The sequence below is a fragment of the Bufo gargarizans genome, chromosome 5 (genome assembly GCF_014858855.1).
Source record: "Bufo gargarizans isolate SCDJY-AF-19 chromosome 5, ASM1485885v1, whole genome shotgun sequence".
Taxonomy (NCBI): domain Eukaryota; kingdom Metazoa; phylum Chordata; class Amphibia; order Anura; family Bufonidae; genus Bufo; species Bufo gargarizans.
Window position 1 is genome coordinate 201,216,661 of NC_058084.1, and position 17,946 is coordinate 201,234,606.

The window sequence follows — 17,946 nt, forward strand, 5'->3', positions numbered from 1 at the left end:
CAGCTGAAACTCCACTATGGCCTGCTGCTGCTCGCACAGTCTGTCCAGCATGTGCAAGGTGGAGTTCCACCTGGTGGGCACGTCGCATATGAGGCGGTGAGCGGGAAGGCCGAAGTTACGCTGTAGCGCAGACAGGCGAGCAGCAGCACTATGTGAACGCCGGAAGCGCGAACAGACGGCCCGCACTTTATGCAGCAGCTCTGACATGTCGGGGTAGTTGTGTATGAACTTCTGCACCACCAAATTCAGCACAAGCGACAAGCAAGGGATGTGCGTCAAATTGGCTAGTCCCAGAGCTGCAACGAGATTTCGCCCATTATCACACACCACCAGGCCGGGCTTGAGGCTCACCGGCAGCAACCACTCGTCGGTCTGTTGTTCTATACCCCGCCACAACTCCTGTGCGGTGTGGGGCCTGTCCCCCAAACATATGAGTTTCAGAATGGCCTGCTGACGTTTACCCCGGGCTGTGCTGAAGTTGGTGGTGAAGGTGTGTGGCTGACTGGATGAGCAGGTGGAAGAAGAGGAGGAGGAAGCCAAGAAGGAGGAGGTGGCAACAGGAGGCAAAGAATGTTGCCCTGCGATCCTTGGCGGCGGAAGGACGTGCACCAAACAGCTCTCCGCCTGGGGCCCAGCTGCCACTACATTTACCCAGTGTGCAGTTAGGGAGATATAGCGTCCCTGGCCGTGCTTACTGGTCCACGTATCTGTGGTTAGGTGGACCTTGCTACAGATGGCGTTGCGCAGTGCACACTTGATTTTATCGGATACTTGGTTGTGCAGGGAAGGCACGGCTCTCTTGGAGAAGTAGTGCCGGCTGGGAACAACATACTGTGGGACAGCAAGCGACATGAGCTGTTTGAAGCTGTCTGTGTCCACCAGCCTAAATGACAGCATTTCATAGGCCAGTAGTTTAGAAATGCTGGCATTCAGGGCCAGGGATCGAGGGTGGCTAGGTGGGAATTTACGCTTTCTCTCAAATGTTTGTGAGATGGAGAGCTGAATGCTGGCGTGTGACATGGTTGAGACGCTTGGTGACGGAGGTGGTGGTGGTGGTGTTGGTGGTACATCCCCTGTTTGCTGGGCGGCAGGTGCCAACGTTCCTCCAGAGGCGGAGGAAGAGGCCGAGGCGGCAGCAGCAGAAGAGGCCGAGGCGGCAGCAGCAGAAGAGGTAGCAGGGGGAGCCTGAGTGACTTCCTTGGTTTTAAGGTGTTTACTCCACTGCAGTTCATGCTTTGCATGCAGGTGCCTGGTCATGCAGGTTGTGCTCAGGTTCAGAACGTTAATGCCTCGCTTCAGGCTCTGATGGCACAGCGTGCAAACCACTCGGGTCTTGTCGTCAGCACATTGTTTGAAGAAGTGCCATGCCAGGGAACTCCTTGAAGCTGCCTTTGGGGTGCTCGGTCCCAGATGGCGGCGGTCAGTAGCAGGCGGAGTCTCTTGGCGGCGGGTGTTCTGCTTTTGCCCACTGCTCCCTCTTTTGCTACGCTGTTGGCTCGGTCTCACCACTGCCTCTTCCTCCGAACTGTGAAAGTCAGTGGCACGACCTTCATTCCATGTGGGGTCTAGGACCTCATCGTCCCCTGCATCGTCTTCCACCCAGTCTTGATCCCTGACCTCCTGTTCAGTCTGCACACTGCAGAAAGACGCAGCAGTTGGCACCTGTGTTTCGTCATCATCAGAGACATGCTGAGGTGGTATTCCCATGTCCTCATCATCAGGAAACATAAGTGGTTGTGCGTCAGTGCATTCTATGTCTTTCACCGCTGGGGAAGGGCTAGGTGGATGCCCTTGGGAAACCCTGCCAGCGGAGTCTTCAAACAGCATAAGAGACTGCTGCATAACTTGAGGCTGAGACAGTTTCCCTGGTATGCATGGGGGCGATGTGAAAGACTGATGGGGTTTGTTTTCAGGCGCCATCTGAGCGCTTTCTGCAGAAGACTGGGTGGGAGATAATGTGAACGTGCTGGATCCACTGTCGGCCACCCAATTGACTAATGCCTGTACCTGCTCAGGCCTTACCATCCTTAGAACGGCATTGGGCCCCACCATATATCGCTGTAAATTCTGGCGGCTACTGGGACCTGAGGTAGTTGGTACACTAGGACGTGTGGATGTGGCAGAACGGCCACGTCCTCTCCCAGCACCAGAGGGTCCACTAACACCACCACGACCATGTCCACGTCCGCGTCCCTTACTAGATGTTTTCCTCATTGTTATGGTTCACTACAACAACAAAAATATTATTTGGCCCAATGTATTGTATTCAAATTCAGCGGGATATAAATTTGAGGCCTAGTATTTAGGCGCTGGGTGACCGGTATGGATTTACTAACAGAATTGGACTTGGAAATGCACAGTAGCATGTGTGTGAAGTTATTCTGAATGACCCTATGTGCACCTTGAATATTATATACCCTTTTAGGGATAGATTTCAAATAGCTCTGATATAGCAGAAACCACTAAATTATGAAATTGCTAAATTGGGAATTGTATTTCAACCCAGAACAAAAAATCTGCTTTGACGGACACTAAATAACTTTCCCATCCACAACAGGACAGCGGTAACGACAGATTTAGCGGGATATAAATTTGAGGCCTAGTATTTAGGCGCTGGGTGACCGGTATGGATTTACTAACAGAATTAGACTTGGAAATGCACAGTAGCGTGTGTGTGAAGTTATTCTGAATGACCCTATGTGCACCTTGAATATTATATACCCTTTTAGGGATAGATTTCAAATAGCTCTGATATAGCAGAACCCACTAAATTATGAAATTGCTAAATTGGGAATTGTATTTCAACCCAGAACAAAAAATGTGCTTTGACGGACACTAAATAACTTTCCCAGCCACAACAGTACAGCGGTAACGAGAGATTTAGCTGGATATAAATTTGAGGCCGAGTATTTAGGCGCTGGGTGACCGGTATGGATTTACTAACAGAATTAGACTTGGAAATGCACAGTAGCGTGTGTGTGAAGTTATTCTGAATGACCCTATGTGCACCTTCAATATTATATACCCTTTTAGGGATAGATTTCAAATAGCTCTGATATAGCAGAAACCACTAAATTATGAAATTGCTAAATTGGGAATTGTATTTCAACCCAGAACAAAAAATGTGCTTTGACGGACACTAAATAACTTTCCCATCCACAACAGGACAGCGGTAACGACAGATTTAGCGGGATATAAATTTGAGGCCTAGTATTTAGGCGCTGGGTGACCGGTATGGATTTAGTGACAGAATTAGACTGGGATATGGCCAAAAAATAACCACACTATTGCTGGTTAAATGCACTTGGTGTGACAGCTTGACCAACCACACTACTGAGGGTTAAATGCACTTGGTGACGGGCGCAGCTTGCCCCTGATGTAGTATATATATGGCCAAAAAATGAACAGACAATTGCTGGTTAAATGCACTTGGTGTGACAGCTTCACCCTGATGTAGGCTTTAGCCAAAAAACAACCACACCATTGAGGGTTAAATGCACTTGGTGACAGGCGCAGCTTGCCCCTGATGTAGTATATGGCCAAAAAATGAACAGACTATTGCTGGTTAAATGCACTTGGTGACGGGCGCAGCTTGCCCCTGATTTAGTATATGGCCAAAAAATGAACAGACTATTGCTGGTTAAATGCACTTGGTGTCACAGCTTGACCAACCACACTACTGAGGGTTAAATGCACTTGGTGACGGGCGCAGCTTGCCCCTGATGTAATATATGGCCAAAAAATGAACAGACTATTGCTGGTTAAATGCACTTGGTGACGGGCACAGCTTGCCCCTGATTTAGTATATGGCTTAAAAATGAACAGACTATTGCTGGTTAAATGCACTTGGTGTGATAGCTTGACTAACCACACTACTGAGGGTTAAATGCACTTGGTGACGGGCGCAGCTTGCCCCTGATGTAGTATATGGCCAAAAAATTAACAGACTATTGCTGGTTAAATGCACTTGGTGTGACAGCTTCACCCTGATGTAGGCTTTAGCCAAAAAACAACCACACCATTGAGGGTTAAATGCACTTGGTGACAGGCGCAGCTTGCCCCTGCTGTAGTATATGGCCAAAAAATGAACAGACTATTGCTGGTTAAATGCACTTGGTGTGACAGCTTCACCCTGATGTAGGCTTTAGCCAAAAAACAACCACACCATTGAGGGTTAAATGCACTTGGTCGCAGCTTGGATGCACTTGGTCGCAGCACCGCACAAGACACAAAATGGCCGCCGATCACCCCAGAAAAAAGTGACTGACAAACGGTCTGGGCAGCCTAAAAACAGTGAGCAATTGAGTATCAGCAGCTCAATGATCCACAGCTGCAGATCGATCAATTAATCAAGTGCTTTGGAGGAGTTAATCAGCCTAATCTCGCCCTACTGTCGCAGCCGCAACCTCTCCCTACGCTAATCAGAGCAGAGTGACGGGCGGCGCTATGTGACTCCAGCTTAAATAGAGGCTGGGTCACATGGTGCTCTGGCCAATCACAGCCATGCCAATAGTAGGCATGGCTGTGACGGCCTCTTGGGGCAAGTAGTATGACGCTTGTTGATTGGCTGCTTTGCAGCCTTTCAAAAAGCGCCAAGAAAGCGTCACAAAAGCGCCAAAAAGCGACGAACACCGAACCCGAACCCGGACTTTTACGAAAATGTCCGGGTTCGGGTCCGTGTCATGGACACCCCAAAATTCGGTACGAACCCGAACTATACAGTTCGAGTTCGCTCATCTCTAATGTCTAGTATACCAACTATCCAACACTGTTTGATAAATTTTATGTGAAGCGATTTTTAGGATTCAACACGCTATACTAGATATGGGACTACAAAATCGTCTTACTCAATAATTACGTAGTCATTATCGCGTAATAAGATTGAAACTGTAATATGGTGTTAAGCTAACTTTTATGGAGCATTAAACATAGAAAGATAAATCGCCTTACTCGATAATAACGTAGTTGTCATTATCGCGTAATGCGATTGTAACTTATATTGAGGAAGATGTAGACTATTTCGCCATCTTCTAAGTTGAAATCGCAATGCGATTAATATAACTTAAAGTAATCGCATTGTAATTTCAACTTGGATTTCAGCTGGGTTTCTAATGGGTCAGCTTGCTAGAATTAACTAAGTTAACGAATATGGAATATAAAGTCTGTGCTGCTGAAATCGCAATTTGATGACTTCAAGTTATATTAATCGAATAGCGATTTAAACTTGGTTTACTATGGTGGCTTGTTAAAATTAGCAAAGATGACGAATATGAAGAATGTATTCGTCATATTCCTCAAAACGAAGATAGCGAAGTATTCTCCATCTTCGTTTTAGCTCCATATTCGTCAACTTCGCTAATTCTAGCAATCAAATAGGAAAGTTGACTATAGAGACAGCTAAGTTTAGTTCACTATGCGATTATATTACTTTGCTTTTTTTTCTATAAATAGAATAATTATAATACTTGATAATTATTATAGTAATTCTATTTATAAAAAAATAAAAATAAAATCGCATAGTGAATTAAACTTAGCTGTCTCTATAGTCAACTTTCCTATTTGATTGCTAGAATAAGCGAAGTTGACGAATATGGAGCTAAAAGGAAGATGGAGAATACTTTGTTATCTTCGTTTTGAGGAATATGATGAAATCATTTGTCATATTCGTCATTTTCACTAATTCTAGATATCAAACCAATAGGAAAGTAGCCTTAAGTTATAATCGCAATACGCGATTATTTAAATCGCATTTTAATCACGATAACTAGAGTAATGACGAATATTCAATTTAGACAAATATTCTAGCGAATATTCACAAATTTCGTCGAAATCGAATAGGGAACCTCCCGCTCAACACTATTCTTTGCCCAAAATGGCTGTATTTTGAATACCTGAATAGAACCCCTGTATATACAGGGTGTATCTCACGCGCCCTGATCCACACTAGGCCACAATTAATTTGTTTGCCCAAAATGGCTGTATTTCAAATGCCTGATTAGAAGCCCTGTATTTAAAGGGTGTATTTTACACGCCCTGATCCACACTAGGACGCTATCAAAGAATTGTGCCCAAAATGGCTTCATTTCAAATAACTGAATAGAAAGACAGTATGTAAAGGCGGTATCTCACAATGATATATGCAGCAAAGGCTGCCAACTAAATTGTTTTTGCCCAAACAAGTGTTTGTTTAACCCCTTAAGGACACAGCCTTATTACACCTTAGGACCAGGCCATTTTTTGCAAATCTGACCAGTGTCACTTTAAGTGCTGATAACTTTAAAACGCTTTGACTTATCCAGGCCGTTTTGACATTGTTTTTTCGTCACATATTGTCCTTCATGACACTGGTAAAATTTAGTCAAAAAAATTATTTTTTTTGCACCAAAAAATACCTAATTTAACAAAAATTTTTAAAAATTAGCAAATTTCAAAGTTTCAGTTTCTCTACTTCTGTAATACATAGTAATACCCCCAAAAATTGTGATGACTTTACATTCCCCATATGTCTACTTCATGTTTGTAGCATTTTGGGAATGATATTTTATTTTTTGGGGATGTTATAAGGCTTAGAAGTTTAGAAGCAAATCTTGAAATTTTTTCAGAAATTCACAAAAACTCAATATTTAGGGACCAGTTCAGGTCTGAAGTCACTTTGCGAGGCTTACATAATAGAAACCACCCAAAAATGACCCCATCTAAGAAACTACACCCCTCAAGGTGTTCAAAACTGATTTTACATACGTTGTTAACCCTTTAGGTGTTGCACAAGAGTTATTGGCAAATGGGGATGAAATTTGAGAATTTCATTTTTTTGTCTAATATTTCATTTTTACCCATTTTTTCCACTAACAAAGCAAGGGTTAACAGCCAAACAAGACTGTATCTTTATTGCCCTGACTCTGCCGTTTACAGAAACACCCAATATGTGGCCGTAAACTACTGTACGGCCACACAGCGGGGCGTAGAGTGAAAGGTGCGCCGTATGGTTTTTGGAAGGCTGATTTTTATGGACTGGTTTATTTACACCATGTCCCATTTGAAGCCTCCTGATGCACCCCTGGAGTAGAATCTCCCTAAAAGTGACCCCATCTAAGAAACTACACCCCTCAAGGTATTCAAAACTGATTTTACATACGTCGTTAACCCTTTAGGTGTTGCACAAGAGTTATTGGCAAATGGGGATGAAATTTGAAAATTTTATTTTTTTGCCTTATTTTCCAGTTTAACCCATGTTTTCCACTAATAAATCAAGGGTTAACAGCCAAACAAGACTGTATCTTTATTGCCCTGACTCTGCTGTTTACAGAAACACCCAATATGTGGCCGTAAACTACTGTACGGCCACACAGCAGGGCGTAGAGTGAAAGGTGCGCCGTTTGGTTTTTGGAGGGCTGATTTTTATGGACCGGTTTATTTACACCGTGTCCTGTTTCAACCCCCCTGATGCACCCCTGGAGTCGAAACTCCCTAAAAGTGACCCCATTTTTGGAAACTATGGGATAAGGTGGCATTTTTTTGGGGAGTATTTTTAGGGTAAATATGATTTTTGGTTGCTCTATATTACATTTTTGTGAGGCAAGGTTACCAAAAATTGAAATTCTGAAATTTCATCTCCATTTGCCATTAACTGTTGAGGAACACCTAAAGGGTTAATAAAGTTTGTATAATCAGTTTTGAATACCTTGAGGGGTGTAGTTTCTTAGATGGAGTCACTTTTAGGGAGTTTTTACTCTAGGGGGGCATCAGGGGGGCTTCAAAAGGGGCATGGTGTCAATAAAAAAGGCCATCAAAATCGGCCTTCCAGAAACCATGTCGGTCCTTTCCTTTTGCGGCCTTCCTTTTACTGATACAGCAGTTTATGACCACAAATGTGGCATTTCTGTAAACTGCAGTATCAGGGTAATAAATATTAACTTTTGTTTGGTTGTTAACCCTTGTTTTGTTACCGGAAAAAACGGACTGAAATGGAAAAGTGCCCAAAATAGCGGTTTTGGCACAGTTTTTTTTTTTTTTTTTAACCGTGTTAATCTGGGTAGTTAGGTTATGGGATATTGTTATAGAGGAGATTCTTACGGACGCGGCAATATCTAATAAGTCTACTTTTTTTATAATTATTTAGGTTTTTGACTATATTATCTTTTTTGATACAATTTTTTTTGGGGTATCTCTAAAGTCTAAGTGTCATTTTTTTATTTTCTTTTATCCAATTATCTTATATGGGGGCTCATTTTTTGCGGGATGAGCGGACGGTTTTATTGGCTCTATTTTGGGGGCTATATGACTTTGTTATCGCTTGCTATAAAACTTTTTGTTATGTAAGGTGACCAAAAAATTATTTTTTTGCACCTTTTTTTTTTTGACTGTGTTAATCTGGGGGGTTGGGTCATGGGGTATTTTTATAGAGGAGATTCTTACGGACGCGGCGATACCTAATAAGTCTACTTTTTTACAATTATTTAGGTTTTAGACTATATTATCCTTTTTGATACCCTAAAAAAAAATGTGTATCTCTAAAGTCTAAGAGTCATTTTCTATTTTTTTATTTTATCCGATTATCTTATGTGGGGGCTCATTTTTTGCGGGATGAGACGACGGTTTTATTGGCACTATTTTGGGGGCTATATGACTTTTGGGTCGCTTGCTATTAAACTTTTTATTATGTAAGGTGACAAAAAAAACACTTTTTTTGCACCTTTTTTTTTTTTTCTGGACCGTGTTAATCTGGGGGTTTAGGTCATGGGGAATTTTTATAGAGGAGATTATTACCGACGCGGCAATACCTAATATTTCTACTTTTAATAAATTATTTTAGTTTTTTTGGGTGTCTCAAGTCTGAGAACCAGTTTTTTTTAAATCCGATGTCAATGCTAAATTGGGATATAAATTTAGTACTCCATGGAAGTGTGATACTCCCTGAAGCAACCGTCAATGCAGAGGCCCGGATGGTTGGGGCATGTGTCGCACTGAGTAGTGGTGTCCTTCCGTATCCCCCTCCTGCGACACACTCTGCACTTTTTTTGGGTTCGTCCCTTCTTTCCAGTATGGGGGACCACACCTGGAAAGTGTTGGCCAGGGACGATCCGGGCGCCTACAGTTCCCGAGGTACTCCGGCCTGCTCTTTCCCGGTCCGAAAAGATCAGGGCCTTGAGGACTGCCTCATAGAACTGGAGGAAGGTCCCTGTGCTGCCAGCGCTTCGGGATAGTACAAAAGAGTTGTACATGGCAACCTGCACCAAGTAGACCGCAACTTTTTTGTACCATGCCCGGGTTTTGCGCATGGCGTTATATGGCTTGAGGACTTGATCCGAGAGATCAACTCCTCCCATATACCGATTGTAGGCGACGATACAATCGGGCTTGAGGACCGTTGCCGCAGTACCTCGCACAGGGACAGGGGTGATGCCGTTACCATGAATTGTGGACAGCATAAGGACATCCCTCTTGTCCTTATACCTGACCAGCAACAGGTTTCCAGTGGTAAGGGCATGGGTCTCACCCCTGGGGATAGGTACCTGGAGGGGGTGGGCAGGGAGGCCTCGTTGATTTTTCCGCACGGTCCCACAAGCGGACGTGGATTTGGCGTCAAGGGACTGGAACAAGGGGATACTGGTATAAAAGTTATCCACGTACAGGTGGTAACCCTTATCCAGCAGTGGGTACATAAGGTCCCACACAAGTTTCCCGGTAACACCCAGAGTGGGGGGACATTCTGGGGGTTGAATCTGGGAATTTCGCCCCTCGTACACACAAAATTTGTAAGTGTACCCTGAGGTACTCTCACAAATTTTGTATAGCTTCACGCCATACCTCGCCCGCTTGGAAGGCACATACTGGCGGAAAATGAGTCTCCCCTTGAACGCAATGAGAGACTCATCAACCACGACCTCCCTTCCAGGTACATAGGCCTCCATGAATTTGGCCCCAAAGTGATCAATGTCCGGCCGTATCTTATACAGACGGTCATGGGCAGGATCACCTCGGGGGGGACATGCTGCATTATCGGAATAATGCAGACATTTCCGGATGGCCTCAAACCGGGAGCGTGTCATGGCTGTACTGTAAAGTGGGGTCTGGTATAGGACGTCCCCACTCCAGTACAGCCTGGCACTGGGTTTCTTGACCAGGCCCATATGCAGCACGAGGCCCCAAAATGTCCTCATTTCAGCTGCACTGACCGGCGTCCAGCCACCGGGCCTGGCCAAAAAGGAACCCGGGTGTTGAGCGACGAACTGTTGGGCGTACAGATTCGTCTGCTCCACCATCAGATTTACCAGTGGGTCACTGAAAAAATGACAAAAAAAGTCATATTCAGTGTAGCCCAATGTGGAAATCTGGATTCCTGATTGGCCTACAAAATCAGGAATTACGGGCTCGTATCGCTCTGGGCTACATCAGACTAGTTCACCGGCAGGGTGCTCCGGTGGATTTAACTGGTGGGCCGGGAAACCAGTACGAGCCCCAGAGCTGCTCTTACTAGTGTGGGCCACAGGGTCCCTAACATGGCGGTCCCCTTGCTCCGCCTGGCGGCGTCTCCGCCGCCTTGGGGGCTCATCAACATCGCTAGATGATGAGGAGGATGCGGATGACAACAGGAATGTGGGGTCATCCTCATCCTCACTGGGACTCTCGGAGTCGGAGGCAAGCTGGGCGTATGCCTCCTCGGCCGAGAACGTCCGGCGGGCCATAGGGGAGTGTGTGTCTGCGTGTGTATGTGCGTGTGTGTAAATCTTTATTTGGTGTGCGTGTGTGGGGGGGCACGGGTGTTCACGAACTCACCCTAAAACTAACAGAAAAAAAAAACAACTAAAAAAAAGGGAAAAAAATGTGGGGAAAAAATTTCTAAACCGCTGATCAACCGTCCGAAGTTGATCAGCGGTGGGGTGTGCGATGCGCTAACAGTGGCCGGAAGCTAAGTGCCGGCCACAGTCAGCGTACACCCTAGCGTAACTGGGGTGATGCAATAAAAGTTCAAAAAACTACCTTTCCCTTTTTTTCCCTGCCTAACCCAAACTTTCCCTAGCTGTCCCTATGTACCTGATGGGGGGGGTGCTGGTGGCAGTGATCGGGCCCTGGGGGCACAGATCGGGTGCAGGCAGCGGTGCAGCGGTGGCAGCAGACACGTGCAGGCAGCTCCTCTCTCCTCCGGCTCCGGAACACAAAATGAGGAGGAGAGGAGCGCCTGCCTCTTTTGAATCTGCCGCCGGACCGCCCACAGACCAATCAGAAAGCGATCCTGAGTAGTGATGTCACCATCACCACTCAGGATCGCTGGATGGTGATTGGTGGAGTGAAATCACACCACCATCACCATCCTGTTCCGGGTTATCGGGTCTTCAGAGACCCGAATAACCCGGAAACGCAGAAAACCGCAGGTCTGAATTGACCTGCGGTTTTCTGCGATCGCATACATGGGGGGGGGTCACCGGACCCCCCGACGCATTTGCCCCAAGTGCCTGCTCAATGATTTGAGCAGGCACGGGGCTCCAATAGCCGCCGGCCGCGCGGCGGTGATTGAAAATACACAGGGCGTACATGTACGCCCTGTGTCCTTAAGTACCAGGGCACAAGGGCGTACCTGTATGCCCTGTGTCCTTAAGGGGTTAATAACTGAATTTGACAGCAGCATATAACCCTGGAATTTCACATGTGCTGATGCTGCAAGGCCAGAAAAATAGTGGAATCTGGCAAAAAAGTGTGTTTTTAAAAACCCAGGAAATTATGGCTGTATTTCTAGCTTAAATTGCACACTGACTAAGCCTGCAAATGCACCAGATTTAGTAAATAGCCCAAAAAAACTGATTTGTGCTGTTTTTAAAGCTTGGATTTCAATATCCCAAAAGCTCAGATGCAGTGCGGGTGCACTGAGCTTGCATAAAATGGCCGCCGCCCACCTAACTGACTTATAAAAGTTTTTTTTTTTTCCGTCACTGGGTTCAGGGCAGGATAAAAAAATTGTGCCCTGCACCCACACAACACAATGTATGTAGATCACTGAGTTCGATTCACGTTTTGAGCAACGATTCTCTCCTATTCTCTCCCTGAAATCACCAGCAGCATCCTCTCCCTACACTAAGCACAGCAGAGTGACGTGCAACGCTACGTGACTCCAGCTTATATAGAGGCTGGGTCACATGCTACACTGGCCAATCACAGCCATGCCATTAGTAGGCATTGCTGTGATGGCTTCTAAGGGCACAGAGTTAAACGCTTGTTGATTGGCTGCTCTGCAGCCTTTCAAAAAGCGCAGAGAAATCACCGAACACTGAACACAAACTTTTACTGAAATGAAGACACAATGCAAATTCTCACTCATGGACATGAAGACGTCATCACTAGAGCATTTCTTTGTAAGTAGAGGGTGCAATGATGAGGAATACCGATTGCACCACCCCCTATAATTGAATCCCTCAGGTGACAAATTCATCACTGATCTGATATGAAAAATTCGAGCTTTTAGGAGTTAATCAGTAAAAAAAAATAATAATATGAAAAATACTCATTCTTATACTCATACTTATTCTTTTGAGCGAGAAGAGATGAAATCTTGCGTAGTGTGTTATGATGTAACCACATTGGACAGTGTGGTGATTTCATAAGTAGAGATGTCGCGAACATAAAATTCTCCAATCGCGAACGGCAAATGCGAACGGGCGAACCGCCATAGACTTCAATAGGCAGGCGAATTTTAAAATCCACAGGGACTCTTTCTGGCCACAATAGTGATGGAAAAGTTGTTTCAAGGGGACTAACACCTGGACTGTGGCATGCCGGAGGGGGATCCATGGCAAAACTCCCATGGAAAATTACGTAGTTGACGAAGAGTCGGATTTTAATCTGTAAAGGGCATACATCCCCTAACATTCCTAAATTGTTTGGAATAACATGCTTTAAAACATCCAGTGTGTGTATACGATCAGGTATGATGTATCGATCAGGTAGTGTAAGGGTTACGCCCACTTCACAGTGATAGACCAAACTCTGACAGACCAAACTCCCCGTTTAACGCACCGCAAACAACCGCAAAGAGTTGTCGTCAATAGTTGACACACTCATGACATAAATTTTATTCCTCTATGCGTCAATCTTGGTGTAGTGATGACTGTGCTCATGTTCGGGAGATTGCAGGCGATGGTGGTTTTTCAAAGCCTATGGTCATGCTGAGGTAGTTCAGTGACAGTTAAGTGACCCAAAAAATAATGATTCTGCAGGTTATTATAGCAAAATGATAAAGTAAATAGAAGATGTACTATATTGTACTGTAGTATTCAGGGTAAATTGCCGTGTTGGCACTTTGCGATAAATAATTGGGTTTTTGGTTGAAGTTTGGCACTCGGTCTCTAAAAGGTTCACAATCACTGACTTAGATGATCACAAAGAAAATTTATATTTTTTCTATGAAAAATTCTCCAGCTGATCGCTTTTGGCCTGTTCACAATGAAGCAACGACCTTATCATCTGGGGTGTGCCATCATACTCAGAGGTGATCGCTTCATTGTGATACGCAAGCCCCTTCACCACAACAAGGTAACGATCACAAAGGGTAATTGACACATGTAGCAGCGGCTGGAAAAAAATTATGTTTTCCAGGCAGAAAGTGCACTAAAACATTGCAGCTTGAACCCTAGTTGGTGGCGGAGAAGTCACGCAAATCATCCGGAATGCAGAGATTAAATACAGCAGCTTGTGGACCATTTTTAGCCCAAGGTATCTCATCAGGCCTTTTTTAGTCAAAGGCATCCCCCACTGTCAGTCCCTTCGGGATCCATGCCTCATTCATCTTAATAAAGGTGAGTTAATCTAGACAATACCTCCTGCTGCGCTGAAGGTCCTTTCTGACTGGACACTTGAAGCGGGGCAGGCCAGAAGTTCTATTGCAAATTGGGATAGCTCAGGCCACAAGTAGAGCCTGCACACCCAGTAGTCAAGGGGTTCATCGCTCCTCAGAGTGTCGATATTTGCAGTTAAGGTGAGGTAGTCTGCTACATGTCGGTCGAGTCGTTCTCTGAGGGTGGCCCCCGAAGGGCTGTGGCGATGCGTAGGACTTAAAAAGCTCTGCATGTCCTCCATCAACAACACGTCTGTAAAGTGTCCTGTCCTTGCCGGCATGGTCGTGGGAGGAGGAGGATTACTTTCACCTCTTCCCCTGTTAAATTCCCGTTGTGCTGTGACATCACCCTTATACGGTGTGTAAAGCATACTTTTTAACTTGTTTTGGAACTGCTGCATCCTTTCCGACTTCCGGTAATTTGGTAACATTTCGGCCACTTTCTAATTATACCGGGGGCCTAGTAGCGTGGCCACCCAGTACAGGTCGTTCTCCTTCGGCCTTTTTATACAAGGGTCCCTCAACAGGCATGACAGCATGAAAGACCCCATTTGCACAAGGTTGGATGCCGAGCTACTCATGTCCCGTTCTCGTCCTCACTGATCTCATTGAAGGTCTGTTCTTCCCCCCAGCCATGTACAACACCACGGGTCCCAGATAGGTGACAACAAGCACCCTGGGATGCCTGCTGTGGTTGGTCTTCCTCCTCCTCAAAGCCACATTCCTCCTCTGACTCCTCTTCCTCAGACTCCTCTTCCAGCGTTGCCGCAGGTCCAGCAAGCGATGATAAGGCTGTTTCTGGTTGTGACCACAACTCTTCCTCTTTACGCTCATCTATGGCCTGATCAGCTCTCTTCGCAGGGCACCCTCCAGGAAGAAAACAAATGGGATGAGGTCACTGATGGTGCTTCGATGCGACTGACTAGGTTTGTCACCTCCTCAAAAGGACGCATGAGCCTACAGGCATTGCGCATGAGCCTACAGGCATTGCGCATGAGCGTCCAGTAACATGGCAAAAAAATACCCAGCTCCGCAGAGGCTGTCCTAGCACCCCGGTCATACAAATACTCGTTGACGGCTTTTTATTGTTGGAGCAGGCGGTCGAAATTAGGAGTGTGGAATTCCAACGTGTCGGGCTGTCGCAAATCCAGCGCCTCACTGTCATGCTGTTTCGCCGCTGAATATCGGAAAAGTGCGCAATGGCCGTGTAGGAACGCCTGAAATGGCCACACACCTTCCTGGCCTGCTTGAGGACGTCCTGTAAGCCTGGGTACTTATACACAAATCGTTGTACGATCAGATTCAACACATGTGCCATGCACGGCACATGTGTCAACTTGCCCAAATTCAATGCTGCCAACAAATTGCTTCCGTTGTCACACACCACGTTGCCGATCTCCAGTTGGTGCAGGGTCAGCTACTGATCCACCTGTGCGTTCAGCGCGGACAGGAGTGCTGGTCTGGTGTGACTTTCTGCTTTCAGGCAAGTCAACCCCAAGACGGTGTGACACTGTCGTATCCGGGATGTGAATAGCCCCTGGGGAGCTGGGGGGTGCAGTTGATGTGGAGCAAGACGCAGCAGCAGAAGAGTACTCAGCCGAGGAGGTTAGCAAAGAGGATGGAGTAGGAGGAGTAGAGGAGGTGGCAGCATTCTATGCTTGGCCGCCGTCAGCAGGTTTACCCAATGCGCAGTGTACATGATATACCTGCCCTGACCGTGCTTTGCAGACCAGGTGTCAGTGGTCAGATGCACCCTTGCCCCAACACTGTGTGCCAGACATGCCATGACTTCCTTTTCCACAATAGAGTACAGGTTGGGGATTGCCTTTTGTGAAAAAAATAAATTGGGCAGGGGTACCTTCCACTGAGATGTCCAAATAGCTACAAATTTTTTGAAGGCCTCAGATTCCACCAGCTTGTATGGTAAAAGCTGGCGGCCTAAGAGTTCTGACAAGCCAACTGTCAGACGCCGGGCAAGGGGGTGACTCTGTGACATTGGCTTCTTACGCTCAAACATTTCCTTGACAGACACCTGACTGTGGGCAGATGAGCAGGAACTGCTGAAGGTGAGAGGTGGATGGGTGGTTGAGAGGGGGCAAGGAGGACAGCAGTGGTTGATGTGGCTGAAGATGCTGGACCAGGAGGAGAATGGTGGCTTTGAGTTTGTGTGCTGCTTGTACTCATCATGTGTTGATCCCATAGGCGTTTGTACTGTGAGATCATGTGCCTTCGCAAAGCAGTTGTACCTAGGTGGGTGTTGGGCTTCTCACAATTCAGTTTCTTTTGGCACAAGTTTCAAAAGGCATCGCTGTTATCAGAGGCAGACACACACAAAAAAATGCCACACTGCTGAGCTTTGCAATGACGGCATTCTGGTGGTGGCAACAGCATGCGTTGATTGGCGTGCTGTCTGGCTGACCCCGGGTGCCGATACATGCTGTCTGACTGTGCCACTAGCTCCTTGCGATGACCTCCCCCTGCTTCCAACTCGTCTCCTCCTCCTCTCTGTCTCCCCATCTGAACTTTCCCCTGTTCTTCTTCTCTTCGAGCAGGCACCCACGTGACATCCACGGACACATCGTCATCATCAACCGCTTCACTTGTATCTGACACCTCAGCAAAGGAAGCAGCAGCGGGTACAACATCAACATCATCAGTACGTCCATGTGTGTAATGCTGCCTGACTGAGACATATCCCTGTTATCTACATCCTCTGGCAATAATGGTTGCGCATCACTCATTTCTTTCAACTGATGTGTAAATAACTCCTCTGACAGATCAGGTGAAGTGGCTGTGGTGCTAGTGTTGGTGGTGGCAGCGGGCGGGCAAGTGGTAACTTGAGAGGTGCCCAAAGCTGAGCTGGGGGAGGATGGTTCGTCAAGATTCCTAGCGGAAGCTGTAGAAGCTGTGTCCTGTGTTAACTATGTCCTCCGAATTTTTCGAGTTCAGGGTACATGGCCTCTGAACACTGGGCATTATTCTAGGGCCAAAGGAAATCACAGCAGCACGACCACGATGGCCCCTGCTGGGTGGCCTGCCTCTGCCTGTCATTTTTTTTTAGATTAGTGGTACTATGCCTGCAAGGTACTGTGCCACCCTATATGAGTGGTGGGCAGTGGGCCTGACACTCACTGGCAGGCAACTGCAATTATATTACAGAGGAAAAATGTAATGACTTTTTTTTTAACAGCAAGGTGCTGTGCCACCCTATATGAGTGGTGATCAGTGATCACAGTACAGTCTGTGGGCTTGACACTCACTGGCAGCCAACTGCAATTATATTACAGAGGAAAAATTTAATGAATTTTTTAACAGCAAGGTGCTGTGCCACCCTATATGAGTGGTGTGCACACAGTACAGTCTGTGGGCCTGTGGCCTCTCACACACGGGCAGGCAACTGCAATTTACACTCACCTAAAGAATTATTAGGAACACCTGTTCTATTTCTCATTAATGCGATTATCTAGTCAACCAATCACATGGCAGTTGCTTCAATGTATGTATGGTTGTAGTCCTGGTCAAGACAATCTCCTGAACGCCAAACTGAATGTCAGAATGGGAAAGAAAGGTGATTTAAGCAATTTTGAGTGTGGCATGATTGTTGGTGCCAGACGGGCCGGTCTGAGTATTTCACAATCTGCTCAGTTACTGGGATTTTCACACACAACCATTTCTAGGGTTTACAAAGAATGGTGCGAAAAGGGAAAAACATCCAGTATGCAGCAGTCCTGTGGGCGAAAATGCCTTGTTGATGCTAGGGGTCAGAGGAGAATGGGACGACTGATTCAAGCTGATAGAAGAGCAACGTTGACTGAAATAACCACTCGTTGCAACTGAGGTATGCAGCAAAGCATTTGTGAAGCCACAACACGCACAACCTTGAGGCAAATGGGCTACAACAGCAGAAGACCCCACCGGGTACCACTCATCTCCACTACAAATAGGAAAAAGAGGCTACAATTTGCACAAGCTCACCAAAATTGGACTGTTGAAAACTGGAAAAATGTTGCCTGGTCTGATGAGTCTCGATTTCTGTTGAGACACTCAAATGGTAGAGTCCGAATTTGGCTTAAACAGAATGAGAACATGTATCCATCATGCCTTGTTACCACTGTGCAGGC